The sequence below is a fragment of the Pleurodeles waltl genome, chromosome 6 (assembly GCF_031143425.1).
Source record: "Pleurodeles waltl isolate 20211129_DDA chromosome 6, aPleWal1.hap1.20221129, whole genome shotgun sequence".
In the NCBI taxonomy this organism is placed as follows: Eukaryota; Metazoa; Chordata; class Amphibia; order Caudata; family Salamandridae; genus Pleurodeles; species Pleurodeles waltl.
Window position 1 is genome coordinate 126313806 of NC_090445.1, and position 19620 is coordinate 126333425.

The following is a 19620-nucleotide window of genomic DNA, read 5'->3' on the forward strand; positions in this document are numbered from 1 at the left end:
CGCTAGATCCCACATTGCAAGGCGACTTGCTTCTAAACATTACTGCCCATCTACAACAACTGTAGATACTGCCATAAAATAACTGCCACCGTTCTCCAAATACAATACCTAATTCTAGCATTCAAAAATAAAATTCATTTTATTAATACCTTACTTCCACTACTTTGGGCATGACATCTTTCAAATTTTTAAAATAAACCATAGCTATCTTCAAGATCTTTTGGGACCGACACTGGTTTTATTTTGAAATTCAATACGTTTGATGACATCATAGCAGTGGACTGAAAGAAGAAAATGTTTGGTTTAGCTTTGTACTTCCGAAGCTGGATGACTGGCCACAAACCCTACGAATTGGTCATTCATTATCCACTCATTAATAAATGTTAACCCTTATGTTTCCTCATAGATTACCAGGGCTGAATTTAGAATTATAACCATTCATCTTCAAATAACTACAGAACTTTCGGCTTCAAACAACTAAATAACTTATCAGAGAAAATCAAACTTTGTAGCGACCAATTAGGGGCCTACTATTGTACCCAATCAGAAACCTTTGACGCCGACCCACCATGCTGATGATTCTCTCAATATAGACAGAAGGCGACTTCGGTAACAGGGCACAAGAGGTTAATTGTACACAAGGGCTGAAAGCGGAGTTCCCACTCAGATTTTTTTTTTATTTGTTCTTGCTTTGGGACGGAAAAGTTATTTGTTTTTGATATTTCAATTTGATCCGACATGATGAGACCGAGATTTTAGCTGTAGATTCCTACGTCACTTCCTTCCAAGAAGCTTGTGAGTAGCAACGGCTCCGTCCATTGCAATGCTCTTCCGCTGAAAAGAGACTGCACCTGAAATTCGAACTTCCAGTGCATGGAAAAAAAAAAAATGATCACTGCAAAAAATGGACGATAATGTATAAAATACTGTGTTAGTCGCAACACGCAGGCTGTAGAAACACCACTTACCTCCCCCCGAATCATCTGAGTGGAACCTCTCCTGTTCATCTCAGATGAGGCTGTGGAACCATTTCAGGCTCTGCACACAGAAACCCTGTGAAAATCAACTTGCACAAAGCGTACCAGTTGTGTCATGTCTCCCTCTTTTTGTTATTTATTTATCCACAATATGGTCACGGACAGGCTGCCAAAGACCTCTTCTAAAAACCAACTTACAAAAAGCTTATCTACCTGAGTAGACATTTTTGCAGTTTTTAATAGCATTCGAATGTTCTACAACAGACCCAGACAACATTAGTGGTTTGCCCAGAATCACGGGACCTTGAACAGAGGACAAGATTTGACCATGGTTCCAGGACCGGATCGGGAAAAAACAGTGGCGGCTGCTGACAATAAAAAATGGTGGGGCAGTATGGGGAAAAATAATGTAAAAATAAATCAAATACCTACCTGCAGCTGCCGCTCACCGTCTTGGTGCTGCTCTGCTATCGGCAGCCCATGGGCCACACTGCACAGGCTCCTGGACTCCCCACTCAATCCAGATGCTGCTCTCATGCTGGTAATGCTATTACCCAGCACAAGAGAAGAGATGGGACTAGGCTGAGTCGTCTGGTTTGCCGCTCGCATAGGGACAGGGAGACTGTGCCTCTTCTCCACCCGACTGTGCAACACAGCTCGGGGTGGAGAAATCTAAGTGCGCATGTTGGTTTTGCTGTCCTCAGGCAGCCGGCCAAACCGACAAGTGCACTCACAGAGCCCACCACTCCTCCTCTATGCTATTGTCCGTAGAGGATGGCCTAGTCCTGCCCTAGACTTGCCCCAGCCTCGGCTCGGTCAGTGAAAAATAAAATAATAAAATTGCTTTGTTATAATTTTATCTTTTATCTGCTGGCTATCAGCATTAGGGCGACACTCCTCTGCCATAACAGGGGAGCCAACGCTGGACTAAAAATAAGCCCGTGCACACAAAAATAGCGCCCACGTTTGTAGATGGTGACCTTTGAAGAAGACTAGCTTTGTTAGTGCTGAGGGCTAATTTGTGCCCTTCTTCCACTATCTCCACTCCGCTCTTCTCGTTCTTTCATCTAGCCTCATACCGTCCTGCCATCGTTATTCCTCTGCCTTCTGTCCATGTCCCCTCAGCTCCTTATCCCGCCCTTTCATCTTCTCAGCGTGACCCATTTTCTCCATTTAGCTTGTGTCTTTCCTATCAGTTTTCCTTTTTCCCTTCTCTTCCTCTTTCTGCCCTGTAGATTCTTTCCTCTTCTTGTATCTGTTCTTGGAGGAGCGAACCTTCTCTGTTGCCAACTGTGTTTTAACTCGTCTTGTGTATGACAGTACCTTCTGCCCTCACACCGACCTACCTGTACTGCCATCTGACCTCTATTTGTTCTGCTGGGGAAGTTATTATTGTTGGAGCTTAGAACATACATTTTCACTCTACAAAAGCCAGAGCCATGGGCATTGACCCTCATCAGCGCGAAATATAAAAGAAAGAATGGACTTTGACAGAATAGGTCAGCAGAGTTTACTTTGGTTTTGCAAACAAAACTGGGAAATTAACTAGACCACTTTGTAAAAATTATAATCTGTCATGTGCTTCCATTTCACATGTGACACCTTTAGCCTGTTCTGTCTTTTTAGCTAACATCACTTTACATTTACCAATATCTGAGACCCTAATGTTTGAAAATCAAAACTACAAACACTATGATGTGAGCTGAAAAGCCAGGACCGGCTGATGGGCAGTATGCGATGTTTTTTTCTGTCCCTTCATCTCTTCCTGGTTCTTTTCCATGCTTGCTTTCTGCCCTGGCCACCGTTTTCTTCCATTGTCTTCCTCCTACTTTTACCTTTGCTTTCTTTCTCTCTTGTTCTGTGTCAAAGTCTGATGAATAAAAATAAGTCTCGGTTTCCAAAAAATAATGGCCAGCTTGCAATCACCAGCTCAAGTTAAGCACTGGGTTCATCCTTTTCCCACTGCGCACACAGGGGTACTCCATGTGCTTCCAGAGTAGGGAACACTACAGAAAACTACTTGATACCTACAAAGTTATTATGACCTTTTACAAGAATGTACACTCTCATGGCCAAGACCACCCCCCCCCCCATAATGCCCCTTAGCACCCCTTTCTTATCCTCTAATACAGACTTACTCAAGTAGAAAATATGAGCAGAAAGGCAGACATTTTCGCACCTGGGTGTGACATTTCATTTTGAGAAAAAAAATAGTCAATAGTTTACTAGAACCAGAATTTAAAAAATGCAACCCTTTTGCACCTCAAACGGGGCGCTTAGGAGGGGAAAAAAGTTATATAAATGAGGGTGTTGCTTCAGACTTATGCCACGTTGATGTCTAGACACAAATAGGCTCAGTTCACGACACCAGGCTGCAAATCTTTGAAGTGAGTTATTCACGTTCCTCTGTTGCTGGTGCTCCAACATCCAAAGCTGTCTTACCTGTGTGTCTATGGAGAATCACTTCTTCAATCACAGTAAACCCTTACAATATTTTGGTTCTTTCTGTCCTATAATTCCAGTGGCCTTGGACATTTTCCAGGGCCGTCTGTGGTTTCCAGTCTACCACTTAGAACTATGCTGAATGACGAAAAAGAACGTGAAATTAACAGCGAGAAATGGTTCACCTAATTCTAACCCAGACAACTCATGAACTCTAGCTTCAAGCAGTTGTGCGTCATGCAACATGTAGAGTGAAAATGCATCTTTGGTGTCATTTTAATCCTGATGATGGGTTGATCAAACTGCTCCTAGGGGGGACTGAGTTTTGTGATCCTCGGTTTCAATCATATCTGTGTGGACACGCTCCTAGTTTATTCAGTGTGTGTGGCGTAGAACATGCTTTTATGGGTTGAGTCTCGTAGGTGAGCCTGTGCCCTCATACTCCTCATCCATATGCCCTTGCTCGCTCTGACTGCCAACTTCTGGAGCGAGGTATCACCACAGAAGTAACCATAGGGTCAGTGAAGGTGGCTGGTCCCACGACTTCCTGCCAACAGTCTAAGTATGTGGAGGTGAGAGGCGTGTCTTGTGCAAGTGGCTTTATAATTAGGTGTCAGTGTCCCTTGGTCCTTGAGGGTACGGTGTCCTCTTTTAGGATCTTCCCCAGATGCGTTTCCAGAATTGCGGATCCCCCTTGTAGTCTCACTGGCACTGAGGGAGTGATGCTAGGGTCATCTCCCTGCATGACTTTTGAGAGCTCTGCTCAGGAAGGTACTTAAGAAGAGGAGGGCTGAGGCAGTAAATATTAAATTGTAATATTCAAAGATATACTTTGGGAAAAGATTTACGTGATAAACTTGTTCACGGAATTCAGTGGCTTGATTTGGTGCCGAAGGGACACTGAGTAGTTGACAAGTCAGGCTTCTTCTCCGATCCTGGAGCTGTGGGGACCACTGTAGGGGGAGCCCTGAGCAGGACTCACTCATTACGAGTGGCCCGTAACTGTCAGTGGTACCAGTAACGTGAGAGATCGGACCCACTGGTAACACAAGCTTTGGTTTTTCACATGGAAATATCAACTGATGAACGCAGCCGGGACACCTCTGTGTGAAACGCGCGCGGAAACCAGGCCACAATCAGGGTAGGATACAGATTTCCACGTTATTCCCAAAAAATGTGTAATCCCGAGCCTAGGAATTACCGGACACCTGGTAAAAGTAATTCGGGGGCAAATTCGGGGGCAGGGAAATAACAAGGATTTTACCTGGCTAAGTGAGAGGAAGTCCTTCGACTGAAAGCCGGCCTCTGAAGCGCCCTTGTCAATCCTGGGTAAATGGTATAACAGGCAACACAGGCCCTCAATAGAACAGGGAAGGTGACACCTTTCCAGGATTCCTACGCTCGTAACTACAGATCCTGAGTGTAGTGGTAATTCCACACTGAAGAATTACCAGGCTAGTCTGAATTTTTGGACAGGAATGGGGAATTCCTGCAAGATTAGGTGTTGGTTGCATCGATTCCCGAATGTTTCCCTCCCTCTCTGGGCTCCACGCCCTGCGGTATTTCACCAGGTTTTTCATGGTGAATTGTGATGCGTGGAGTTACCGTACACTTCCGTCCAAATCATGATTACTGGAATAATTGTAATGACTACCTTCATGTGAATGTCCAATCAAGGTTATTACTTAAAGGAACAACACTTTAATAACCGCCTTAAAACTACAAGACAGTAATGCAAATAAAACGAACAGACGCTGTCTTGAATCGTCACGAAACAAGCCTTCAAGTGAGGGTCTTATGCAGCCATATTCTTTGCAGAATTTCTCTCATCGTGAAAACGGGACAATATTGTCCAAGAGCGTTTAACACCATGAGTAGGCCTGGAGCTGTCCAGAGTGCTGAAAGTTTTTAACACTGAAGTCTCAGAAGGTACCCTTTGGGGCAGTAGTACCTCACAGCCACCACTGTGCCTCCAAAAATCTACACTCCGAATTCGCAAAGTAAATTCAAAGATGGATGAAAGTCCAATTATTCCAGATGCTATTACTCACGATCAAAATATTTTATTGTCCCTGGGGTACTAGATTTTGTCAGTACCCCACGATTGTGTCAGGGGTCACCATATGACTGTAGGAGCCATATTGTCCATGTTTCCTATATCGGTTTCCAGTGCCTGTGGGGTGCAGGTCTGGCCCCAAAGCTCAAACAAGCATTGGCAAACCAATAAGTCTCGCCTTTCTGACCTACTGGCTTTTCAAGTGCCTTTTGTTGACGATGTGCAGCACCAGCAAAAGAAAAAAAATTGAAAAAAAAGAAGAAAGAAAAACGGTATAATGATGTGAACACGCGTATGCATCTGGATGCTGCTGGCGGGCGTATTATTCCATATGCGCGCATGTGTGATGATGTATAGGCATGCAAGCGCATGTAGTGTTATACAAGCACCATTTTTTAAATTGCTTTTGTTTACTGTTCACCAACAGCGAACATCACTCAGAGCACTAAATAAAAAATATATTTTTACTTGTATACATTTTTTATTTTTTTTTGTAAACAGAGCAGCACTGCAACACATGGCAGTTGCTTGTCCCAGGAACAAATCTAAAATGTAAATAAATAGAAAACAAATTGGGACGGGAGGATTGCTGGAACAAAGAAGAGCAGATGGACATGGTAGCAAAGGAAAGTGGGTGTGAGGGCAATTCAGGAGCTTAAGGTGAGGGGGGAGGGGGAGAAGTAAAAAGCAGAGGAGGAGGAAGCAACACAGAGGGACGGTTTATGGAGGTAATTGAGGGAGATAAAACAGAATATGAGGGAGTCAGAAAGAAAACACATGCACTCTTGTGGGGTGCTTAAACAAAAAGTAAAAAAGTAGTTCCCTGATGGAAGGATGCAATCCATCTAATCAAAAGAATGGTAAAGAAGATATGTCAAATGGGAAGGACAAACACAAAATTAGAATGAAATCCATCAAATAATAAGCAAACGAAAGAGTCTGACAAGAGGGCCAACCAATGTGAAGCAACAGACTGTCTCTAAACGCACTGTAGATTTTTGCTACGGTTCATAAGGTTTTTCACAGATAGCTAAAAGATTGCTGTAGGTGGCATTAAAAAATAATCAACTCTCAGAAATTGCTTGTTGGAGTGAAAAGTAATTTTAACAGATTTGTGCTGTGGTAAGAGCGTGGTAGCTGGTTGTCTTTCTTTTATGGACATTCTTGGACTAATTCCGTACATACTGACATCACTGGACAATTCAACCTATCCTCCTAATAATTTCTGCTTCTCAGTGAAGGGTTGTGTCTTTGCACACATTGATTGTACAATGGTCTGTTCACCTGCCTCCCAAATAACACACACCCTTCTAGAAAAAGTCACTTCAAGCCCATCTGCTCAAAGGTCCACACAAACACGGCCATATCATGTCCCAACCTCCAGAACAGGTTTCTCCAACAAGAAGCTCATGAGCTACCAGTAGCTCTCCAGCTACCTGTAAGTAGCTCTCTGGTCTGCAGTCAACCTTACTAAATCAGACGCTTTTGCTTAGTTGAAATAATATATGTACAATAAAATTGAGTGTGCGTATTCGAGATGAAAATGTGTTTATTTTCAGAACTCATGAGCTCATATTTGAAGAAAAATGGCTAAATTTCCAAAATATAGTTGAAGCTGATATTTCAGTGACAAATCATGTGGCATTGAGGATAATTTTAGCAAATGTTATTACCTTGGTACCAGAGGCATTGCAGCTATGGCTATGTATTAACCATGTAGAGGCAGCCCATATTTCTAAAGCTTTTTTTATATTACTGCTGGCAACCATGCCTGATGCACTGAGGTGATCGCTGGTAGTAACCTTGCATATGCTGTCCACTAATGTAATATTGTCTGACTTGAACACTATTGCAATAATAATAATAATATTAGTAGCTGTCAATCAGTTTCATTGAATACAAGTAGATCTCTTTACAGAAAAGATTGGAGACCCCTGCTCCAGAACTGCCATTTGGTTCTGCCTGTTGGAATTGACTCTTTCCCTCCCCCGAGGCAGGTCCACTTCTTCATGATGTTCAGGAAAGAACCGTATTCTCCCATCAAGAACCTAGGGTGCAACTGAGATGAGAAAGGCGCACTCTGGGTAAGGCAAGTGTATTTGGGGTGACGGGTGGTTGTACCCAGATAGAGGATTCTCTACCTGGGGAGAAGCAAATGTACATGAGGTGAGGACAGAATACCAGAAGACAGGTGAGTGTGCATGGGATGAGGGGACTGTACCAAAGGTGAAGGAGTGCATCTTGGGAGGAAATAAAGTATATGGGGTAAAAAAAATGCATCCGATGTGCGCAGAAAGTGCTGAACTGAAGGAAGTGTACCTGGTTGAAGCAGGTGTGCCTGGGGTAGGGTGTGTGTGCCTGGGGTAGGGTGTGTGTACCTCGGTTGATGCACACATAATTGGGCAAACGGGCGACTGGGAAGGAAGAGGTGTGTTACATGCATATAGGAAAAATGTAGCTAGGGTGAGATATGCGTCACTGGAGTGTACCAGTGGTGATCAGAGAGGGGGGCGTTCGAGTGACTGGGCGAGAGTGCATGGAGAGAAGGACGTGAGCCTCGATGAAAGCGTGTACCTGGGGTGTTGTGTGTGTAATGGGTGAGTACAAGGCCGTGCAACTGTGCCCGAGGCGAGGAGAGTGCGCCTGGCGAGAGGACAGTAAGTCGGCCAAGGTGTGTGCATCCATGAGTCAGCGTTATCTGCCTGTGCGATGTAACCGTTCCTAGCTGCAGGCAGGGTACCCGGGGTGACAGGAGCCAACACCTTTGGTGAACTGGGTATTCCTGCTGTACATGGGGTGCAAAGTGCACCAGAGGCAAGCCGAGCACGCCTTCAGGTGAATCTACCCGAACTGAGGAAGGGCGGAGGGGCACGGCCAAAGTCAAGCAGTGTGCCTGGGGGCGCAGCCTACCTATGCGCCTAGAAGCCTGGTTTATTGTTGGAGAGCTCTCACGCCGCGTGAAAGGCGCCGCGAAATGTCAATTCCAAAACAAAAGCCAGAGCGCGAAGAAGCCCGCAGATAACGATCGGCCTGCCGAGACCCGGGTCGGTCCAGGACAGGATGTCCCACAGCTCGGCTGCTGCTTGCGCCAGAGGCCGCTGGCAGCTCCAGATGGACACGGCATGTCCTGCCCGAGAAGTCCACTTCCCCATTGTGCAGAGCAAGGAAAACCCACCCTTCAGGCGGAGGATCGCGGGCTCGCGGCAGAGGTCACGCGCCGGGCCTTTGGAGTATGATTTATGAGGGCGGCAGGAAAAAGCAACATGTGTGACACTGGTTATGAACTCTTCCTCGTGGGGATGACGCAATCTTCCAGAGCCAGGGAGAAAATAGCACTGTTCAAAGTTGAGCAATTGCATAATTAAAAAAAGAGAAAAGGTAACTTTGCAGCACATATACCGAGCATAATATTGTCCTATCACTGCGTAGGCACTTGAGTGTAAATGGTATGTTAAATGTTGCAAAAAGGAGCACCCAAGTTAGATCAGAAATATAATATCAATACTTCTGTTATTGTTAATAATAATATTGAGATAAATGTGATTTACATCAAGCGTCGGGGTCACGAGCTCTAGTGCAGACAGGGACAACTCAACCTTCCTCCCTCCAGGGTCGGTAAATCTCATTCCATAATACCCATGAGAGAAGAGAGAACTCAGAAGTGCAATGCAGAGTTACTGAGCATGGCGAAGTGTTTACCAGGAGGATACAACGGATGGAGGTGCAATAGAGAGGAAGAGCCCTCTGCTGCTGTGGCCAAAAGGAAGTACCTCAGTCTTCCCTCCATTTGCGGAATGTGGCCCTTCCGGCGCCCCAGGTTTGTCCACATCAGGCCATGCAGCGTACATACATCCTCATGGGCCTAGGCGGAGCTGGCTCCCGCTCAAGCGGGGCTACCATTCATTTCCTACTCAATATAGGTCTGTAGATTTGAACTTCCTGCCCATGTCCCGGACATCAAAAGCACTTCCTGTTTGGGGGTAGGGGGTTGGCGCAACATTAGAGCATTAACTTTACGACACAATGGCCTAATGCAGAACCAAAATGAGCGATAACATTGTAACATAGTCTAGAAATAGATAACACCCTCACGCAATCAGCTTAAACAAAAACATTGCAACTTGACATCTGCCTTCAACCCTTAAGCGTTAGGCCGCAACTGCAACTAGGCATAAGAGCAGGCAGCTTATATCTACTGAAATATACTTAAAGATAGCTACATATATAGAGATAAATGTGTGTAATGTGCCCCCACACCTGTGTGATCTGGCCCTGCATGGCCACTTAAGGTCTGGTGATACCACAAACCATGAGACGGAGCCATTTTTAAATGCCACCAGAACTCTGAGATGGTAATACAGGGCCATATTTCACGTTATAAATTTGTTTTATATTACATGCTTGTTTTGGGGTACCTAGCTTAAACATTGTGAAGTGTTTCAACTACTGGACTATATTTTTAGTTGTCTATAGAAAAGGACAAAGTACATACGTATGTACTTAAGAATGTACGTTTATACATATTCATCTATATGAGAATGTAGCATTTTAGGAAAACAGTTGCTTCAATTGAAAAAAACTGTCTGTAGAGAGGAAAGATCGTTGAACCTATTTTACAAGGGGCAGCTAACAATGGGCACTGATTGGAATTAGAATGCTCAAGTTTTGATTACTTTTCATGAAAAAGATGCTGATTAAAAACAGTAAAGCGGTGCAGAGTTTTTGAGGTGGTGATTATAATGATGAGTCATATTTCAGAAGGACCCATGAAATATTCTCTGTATTTAAATATTTAATGCACTGCATTTTGCGCAACAAAATGGTCTAATCATGTAATTTGGGTGGGAGAAAAGAGATGGCAAAGACAGGGTAACTGTATAGTATGTTCCCATTGACATCGAGAGGTTTTAAGGACAAAATAAACACACTGGCATGTGATAATGATAATAAATAAAAAGGAAAGAACATTTTTGATTATGTTGGTTGTAATATGTTATTGCATTAAAGACATGCATTGCTCTGCTAAGCAGTTCAATCTGTTTATATTAGTGAAGTTTTTAAGCTGCTGTCTGCAAGGTGTAGTTAACAATGTGCCCCGATTATAAACAGAACACCTAGGTTTCATTTACCTTTCATAAATAGAATGCTAATTAACTAAAGGGCAATGGTGAATCTCGGCAGTGTGGTTTAAGGCAGAATTTACCTCACCAGAATTATAACTAATTAGAGGGAAGGAAAGCAGATTGAGACTAGCACCCCCTCCTCCAATCAAAGGATGGAATCCATAATGCAAAATAATGTCAAAATTGTGAGTTATGTTACATAATTGACAGGCATCACCAAATCCCTGTAAAATATGGCATTTGAAACCAGTGTTTTTTGGGGCTAACAAACAGAAAATATGTGAAATAGCAGGCTAGATTAAACCGACACACATTGTGGGCTACCGTTAGTATACAAATAGCAGTTGTCCCATATTGCATAGGAATTATAAACGCCTAAAATGCATTTTGATCAATCACAACAATAACACCATTTCTGTGGATTACAAATTTCAAATAATAGAAAGATCACAAAACGTGTTCCTTATTATGACATCGATCTTGTCAATGAGGCCCTTTGCTCTCTAAGCAAGGCAATTCCCTTTAGGTAATGAAAACAAAATCAAACGTAATAATCCTGCCCTGCTCGGTGAGTACTCTGAAAAGCAAAACATTACCTAAAGATTGCAAACTCTCCCGCTGCTGCAGACAAACCATGCTTTAAAGAGACAATTTTCAAAGGAAAAATGCCTCTACCGATCCCCAGCTACTCACTGATGTAAATTAATTGTTTCTATGCATTTAACTACAAACATGGCATACAACCTACTGTTTTTAATACAAGTGTTCATTTTGCAACAACAAAAACGAATCTCATGCCAACTTAAATGAACATTGCAATATAAAAACATATACCTCACACTCCAGTGAATGAGGAGCAATTACGTCTGCTCGTGCTTCTGCTGACAGTAATAAACCACTTCACCATTCGTCTTCAATTTAAGATTTCACTAGAAGCACTTAATGGCCTATTCGTCTGTATGGACAAAAACCGATCGGGCATTCTATGGATACACAGATGGGTACATATCATTGACCAAAATGGCACCCGAGGATTCACAGCCTGCGCCCTGGCGCTGCGCTTCGCTAGCACAATATACTGTACTTAGCCCCCAACTTTATTGCGCTTTGGCCATCAGTACTTCTGACGTATTTATTCAATGCAGCAGTGATTGATAAGTAATTTAACAATGTATTTTCATTGTTTTTGCTATTTGGTATCCTTCCTAAGTAACTTTGCCCCATTTGACAGATTTGGAACACACCATCTAATAAATACGTTAGACCACCTCCAATTTTGTTCTCCAAGTTTAGTGAGATGGGTCACAGGATGTGAAAGTTACAAAGAAGTCGAGAGAACCAAAAACAAAACTCAATGCCCTAATCAAACCTTCAGGAGACTAGATAGGGGGTGATAACTCAATAACACATTAATATATATACATATATTTTTTGAAGCGTTGCACTCTGTGTTTTCTTTTTTTAATTTTAATTTTGAAATGGCACACAGTAGTATACGATATATTAAGATCTTTGAGTGTAACTGAATGTTGCTGCATAATTGTAAAACCAAGATAGCAGCACCTCTCATCAAAAACCCCTGAGCTGCAGGGAACTCCCTATTCTGTTAAGTTTAACACTACTTATATGCCTAAACTAGCACATTGCAGAATTTGAACATTTGTAAAGTTAACGTTCCTTCAATTTGAAGCAATTGAATGAATAGACCTAGACAGATGCTAAACAAAGAAAAGGACCCTGAGGCCTCTTCAGTCTGCTCAGTGTTTTGCATTTACATTTATATAGCGCTTCATACCCCTGACGAGGCACCGAGGCACTTTCGGTGGACAGTTAGCATGCCTATAGGTTGTCCTTAAGTGGAATAGTATGAGTTTACAGAGTGGCTAATGTGGGAAGTGTTTTGGTGTTGGTGTGATATTTAAAAAATGAAGAAAAAAAAAATAACGATATGCAAATTTCAATGAAAACAATTATACAAAAATAAATGAGGTAAGGAAATGATTCCAAGAAAAAGAAAGGGGGTCTGGCTTAGGTTAGAGAAAGAGGGGTTATGAGTTCCCAATGGACATTCCTGAAATAAACATTCTATATACAAAAAATACATACAAGGTCACAAAATTAATCAACCAAAATTAGTTTAGAGTGATTATCTGAACCAAAATGAACACCCAGAACCAAAGGAAGGAGTATGTTAGCATGTCACGTGTAGCCGCACTGAGCATGAAGTGGAGCGCATGTCCCTGTCCGCCTCATTGCCAGACACTATAGAGCCTCTAGCTCCGCCTTCGCACTTACATTATCGCTGCATCCCAGTGCGGCCACACACCAATGGTGAGACCGGAAAAGGTGTGAGGGGAACCTCTTGGGCCAGAATGGGGAAACTAGAAACAGCCCTGGCAAAAATGCTCAAACCAGCCCCGCTCCCTTCCTCTCCTCGTGGTATCTCTATCTTTCATCCATCCATCCATCCATCCATCCATCCATCCTCTCTCCTTTCTATTTTCCTCCTCTCTCGAAGACTCCCCGTGCCTTAACCCCAGGGAGCTGGGGAAAGTGTCAACACCAGGGAAGGCCCTGGAGTTTCAGCCTCCAGCCCACTGGTGAAATGCCGGCGGAATAAGAGCTGTCCGGCCCTGGGAACCTGGACTGTGTGGGTGAGAGAAGGAGTTTGTGAAAGGCAAGAGGGGAAGAGAAAACAGGAAGCAAATCAGGGAGCGGGGAGCACGAAAAAGAGCAAGCAAACGAGAAAGTGATGGATAAGTCAGCAAGTAATGGGCCTTAAGGTTCTGACGTTATCATAAGCTGGATGGGGGGGTGGACGGCAAAATATAATAATGAAGAAAAGTGGGCGAGATGGAGGAGGGAGTTGGGCCTAAGGCAAAGTGAGCACGGGAGAGAATCCGGCAAAAAAACAAAGGCAAGTGCAAGAAGGGACAGGCGGGAGGGTGAGGAACGGCGGAGGGTGAAAGGAGAGCAGAAGAGGCTGGCGAGAGGTGGAGACAGACACGGGAGTGAATAGTGGAGCGCGCGCGCGGTGGAGAGAAGAAGGAGACGCGGAGAAGGGGAGACACAGAAACTAGGGCGAGAAACGAGGAGCGGAGGGAAGTCACCGCAGGAAAGGGAGGGACGGAGGGGAGGGAGAGATCGAGGCGAGAGAGCTGCGCTGCTCGGGATGGAAGAAGGGGTGAGCGGCAGAGAGGAGGAGAGAGGAGCCTTCAGGGAATTGCCTGAACTTTTGAACCAGAGATGCAGAGCCGGCGCCCAGCCTGTTTCCACTTTAATAAACATCATTTTTTTTCTTCAATTCATTAAGATTCAGAGAGGAGGAGGGAGAGGAATTGCAGGAGAGGAGTAATTTAGCACGCGCTGCATATGTTACAGATGGATCCTACCTTTCGGATGCTTATTAAATCTATGCATGATTGCGCGGGGGGAAATTAATCGCATTGTTTTTCGCAAGTGAAGTTTGGGGAACAGGGAGAAAAGAAGGAGAGAGATGGTGAGAATGAAACGCCCTCTGTGCAGAGTTAAGACATCAGAAACCGGGCCACCAGAGCCCATCAGGTTCAGCATCGCTGAGGCCTGGCCAGTGGCTCGACATGGTCAGAGCTTTGGCTTCGGTGCGCCAGTAGATCTGATGCCCATGAAAGTGGACCCCGGTGGTCCATCAGTTTCGACATTGATGAGACTGGGCAGGCAATTCTGATGAGTCTAAGAGACATGGGGCAGCAGCTTCGACACCAACGAGGCTGGGCCACGGTGAGCCAGCAGTTTTGACTTGCAAGAAATTTGGCCTACGCTGGGTGGATTTGACATCAACGAGTCATGGCCATGGTTGGCCAAGGGAGAGTTTTGGCCAGAATGAATGCAGGTTATGGGTGGGCTTGTCACTTATACATCAATTGGGCCTTCGTGGGACAACAGTTCCAATGTCTGTGAAACTGGGACAGTGATTTCAGTACTGAGGGAGCCAGAAGTCAAGATAGTTTACATTTCACTACGATGGGCATGTATGTGGTTTGAAGATAGCTATGACTGGGCGTCGGTAGCCAGTGGTTGAACTACCAATGAGGTAAAGCTACGATTAGTGAGTATTTTTCTGCTCATCAACATTTTGCTTGCGGCTTCAATGAACATGAGGTCTCCAAAGAGAAGAGCTCGCACCACAGCTGGGCAGCAATTTTTCATAGACCAGACTAAGGGGGCCTGCAACTTCAACGGCAATGACATTAGACCACCATGGGCCACACTTTTGTTAGCAAAGGGCTCGGACTATTTTGAGTTTGCCACTTCCCTAACATTGACACTGGACCACAGCAAGGCTGGAGATGCAACAACCAAGTGCCAAGACATGGTGGGGTTACAGCATGGACACCTAGGCCCACTTTACAAGTTCAGGGCTAAATTATGATCCCTTTGCAAACAGGAGCTTGCACACGGATCGAATGACAAACTGGGAGACATTTGCCACAGCCTTACAGTCCCCAGCTCCCATTAGATTGTGGCGAGTTGAACCTGTTGAAATTTATCAGGGGAAAGGCAAAGGAAGAAGGCAAAACATGCAAAATCTGGTGTGTAAAATACAAGTTGCGCATGTTTTGCCTCATTTCAAAGACTAGAACTGAGACTGGGAGGTATTAGCTCCAACCATACCTACAATATCCCAACGTAATCTAGAGTTTATTGGTGTTTTGGTTTAGTCTTGAGCTCACATAAACACCATTCTACACATTTAGTCCAGTTTCTTAGTAGTGGATCAAATTGATAGGAATTAGGTGTGATCACTGTGGGGAGGGTGGGGTGTAAATTCATGCAGATGGTTGGTCGGCTGCAAGAGGTATCACTTTTAAAGAAGGAGATGTGATTTTTTTGAAATGTTACAATGAAGTCAGAATAATTCCTAGAACAACAGTGTGTGCATATCATAAAGTAGACTGAGCTCAGAGAAGGAGGCACGCAGAGGATGGTTTGGAAAAACAAAAGGGAGAGGCAAGTTTTTCAGGCAGGGTATTTGGAATACAGAGCAGACTTTCTGGGACTGCGTGCAGTCTGAAGATGCAAAACTGTAGAAAGAAGCAACATTATGTGCACGTGAGATCGTGCAATATTAGGTACTTTGCTGCCAGGCTACTACTGGACTGCGGATGCCGCAGGGACAGCTAATCACCTCAATTTATTTTTATGTAGCATGCTACTGTTGCTTCTAGCACTGTAAAACTAGCAGGTCTTTCTGATGCCTACTTAATACACTTACTTTAATAATTTTGGAAGGATGGAATGCAATGTCGACAGTTCCAGGATTAGAACTCATGACCTGAAAACTGCAAAAGGCGGCAAGCGTTAACTCACCGAGCCATTTGGCCAGGACCAAGGTAGTAAGAACCGTAGGGATGTACGTTTAAGATTGAAATTATTTCCCAGACAGGGCATGGAGGCTTCATATTAACAATGCTCATTAAAACCAGGTGAGAAGTTAAGATCCACAGTACAATTTTTTTTTCTTTTTAGTCTTTTGTTATCCCAAAATATAGTTTGCAGGCTTCATCCACTGGTCTGTAAATATGTTATAAATATTATATTTCTGACCACCACAGCATGCAGTAGAAGGCACGGGGGCAGCCCACTTTGCCCATCAGCTGCCTTCACTTTGAGTGACTGCACAAAGCTTGCACATTATTCAAACTGCCTAAAAATAATTCCTTTCTCTTCAATAACAACTTACGTTTTATTTAAATGACAGCTATTTAATTTCCCTGCAGTTCAGATGCCCATTTAGATGGTTGTTTATGCTTGTCTCCTTTTAAAGTCTCACCTACCAGATAGCTTTTAGTTGTCTGCAGGTGAGTGAGTGAATGAATGAATGAATGAATGAATTAACAGCATTTGGTATTGGGTGCTGTTACCCTCAATGATAAATTCGGGCACCAGCAGCTGACCTGAAGAACAAAGAAAGAAAGAAAAAAAAGATAATGAGAGAAAAAAGCCTGGGTCCAAGTTTCTTTTTAAACAGAGGTTCTGAATGAGTGAGTCAAATATCAAATGGTATGCTGATCCAGATTTTAGGAGCAAGTAAAAGAAAGAACGTCCACATTTCCTAACTTTGTTGAGACTTGGTATATTGAGCAGGTTGGTCATGGCCAGAGCCACTGGAATTCTGTGATTATGTGGCTGCTGCGTTTTTCACATAATTAGGGTTTTGCCGCATTTGTCACACACTTCATCATCGGCTGCACAATGTCCAGGTTTTAACAAAAAACAATGTTTTTATTTCTAGCTGAGACGGTTCAAAATTTCCTAAAAAGACAGTGATACGTGTTTACCTTTCCAAAGGTTGACTGGTCATGTTTCTGTTGCTTATTGCTTTATTTAGGCGCTAAACGGGTACTGATGAGATGCCTATACTGTGTTACAAGTGTCAAAATGACAAAATAGTAAAGTAACAGTATCACAAAATGTGCCACATTACGCCACATAATTTGCCTTTTCTTGTCACATACTTTAGACAATCCTTCAGCATAAGTTGGCCCTTCCCTGCTGCATAATTCCAGTGGCCCTATCATGCCATTTTAATAGATTTTGCAAATACCTTGGACTTTTGTTCGCGAAGCATATGAACATGATGTGCTGGAGCGTGGTCTGTGTCTGACTGGGACGCGCGGTTTCTGTCTTCCTCTGCTGGAGACACAGAGTGGAGGGTTTCTCCCTTTGTGGAGCACCTGTGGGCTCCGCCCACTGGGCCACGCCCCGTCCACCCTCGAGGTAGGTGGGGGAGTTCCCGCCTTTTTACCAGGATGATGGATGGACGACTAAGTATTTTTTACCCATGTTTCTAATTATGTATTGTATGTGCAGATGTGTGTGTATAGTCATGTGTGTGTGTGTGTGTATAAATATATATATATATATGTGTATATGTTGTTTCTGTGCCTGGCATGTTTCTATGAATTTCTGCTCTCTTTTTATCACACTTATCTACTCATCGCTCTTATGTCATGTCTCTATCAAACTATCCTCCATTCTCACTCGGACTCATCCCAAATCCCTTCGACCACTTCCATCTCCTAAATATCTCTGCCTAAGCTCATCCCTCCACTCCCACATCTAACTCACCAAACCTCACTCTACCTCTGTGACCTCCCACACAACCCTACTAAATTCTCCTGCATTCATCTCACCCTGCTACTATGCTCTCCCTAACCCTTCCACATCCTCTTTCCCCTCCGCCCCCCTTTTATTCATCTCAAGCCTTTGGATTGAGCAAATGAAGGATAAACTCCCAATTAACACTTCTGGATTTTCTTTCCTCCTCCACCCCTCCATTACTCCAGTCAATCTAACTAACAAACTCTCATATCCGCAACTCAAATTAACTCATAATAATACTAAAACTGTACTCCTTATTAAATTATACTAATCCATCACTAATTCTTGTTGGGTACCGGAGTAGCGTGCTACTCATCGAAAAGCGCTTCGACGCCTCGTCAGGGGTAGTAAGCGCTATATAAATACGATTACAATTACAATTACAATAACCTAGAGTGCCTTTAAACAGAATGCTTTCCGATAGGCAGCCAATGCAACTACCTCAGATTCAATGAAATACAGCTATGGCAAGGGTTATTAAGAAGTAATCTAGCAGCAGTCCCTTGGCCTATCTAGAGGCTCCGTAGGAGACATTGTGGCAAGCCAAGATATAAAGAACATCCATAGTCCAGATGTGATCAGGGATTAAATTACAGTCTTGTTGTATAAAGCAGGAAGTATTAGGGAGACTTTCTCTCGGGATCGTAAAAGAGCAAAACCAGTGGCAAAAACTTTGGAGATGTGATTGACAAATGAGCGCTTGCAATAAAGCCAAATCCCAAGGTTTTTAACAGATGAGGATGGTTCTGGTTATTGGCCAAGATCAGAAGACAACAAACTGGTTGCCCGAACAGAGGATCTGTTGCCAAAAAGCAGGATCTCAGTTTTTTTTTTGCCTTTTAGTTTAAGGCAGCTGATGTACAACCACTACAGTGAAAGTCTTCTGTAGACCATTTAAAAAAAACGTACAGTAAGCTTAAAGGCCACTCATTGCTGACGGTGGCCTCATTCTCACTCCCATTTGCTTCTTTCTTATTAGTTGGCTTGCCATCCTCTTTAGACTATTGCTCCCATGGAGCATGGCCGCTTTACCATTGGTTTTTAGGTTGAGCGCTCAAGTGCTTTGGCCTGTTGTAAATAATGTGGGCTTTTAATCACGCCCACCTCACGCCCATCACTTTTACTCGTTCCAGTTCTTGCCTTTCAAAAATCCTTTGTTATCGTTGGTAGATGCTTTACGTTTGTCTAGCTTTGGGGAGGTTTTGTTACCGCCTTGCAGATTGCCCCAGTTACATGGATAATTACACGATTGCCCATACGTTTGACTGCGAGCAAACGTTTTCTTTTTGTGTCTCTCCTTTGCGCTCATGGCGGCCATGGTGCTTTGAATCAGCTCGCTTATGTCAACTGTTTTACTTTTCATTTTCAATTTAAGTGGCAAGAAAAGTTCAGTTAGGAAATGACAACACTAATAGCTCCCACTCGAGCAAACGCGAGACCCATTGCATTGCAAATGCTTGTTTTATTGGCTGACATGTATGCTTTCTTCGCCTCATATTTAGAGCACTGTATTTTTATTTTTCATTAAAGCACACCATGAGCATGTTTTTGTTTCATTGCTCTCTCTTGTGTTGTGCTGCTGCTTTCTACCCAAATGGTCAACAGCAGGTGTTCCCTTAACTCACCCCCCCTCGCCACCAAATCTGCTTCTCTGTTTCTCCCCTTGTGGTAGTTATAATTTTTTAGGGGTGGGACAACAACTGCCATTTGCAGCCAGATCACTTTGCATTGTATAAAGCGCTTTTGTGCCCCTCTGTTGCTCCCTCTCCACTGCCCACTCCGTTAGCCTTACCCAGGTCTCAATCTCCTCATAGTTATTTATTTATTTGGAGGGCCCAGCAGCCACCATTTGCTGACAGGCCACTCTACTATATGAAAA

General features: G+C 43.7%; 1 protein-coding gene across 2 annotated transcripts in view; it reads right to left on the reverse strand.

Moving 5' to 3' along the window:
- Positions 1–19620, reverse strand: part of SKAP1 (src kinase associated phosphoprotein 1) — a 1036580-nt gene that overhangs the window by 488580 nt on the left and 528380 nt on the right. The gene's annotated exons all lie outside the window — the stretch shown is intronic.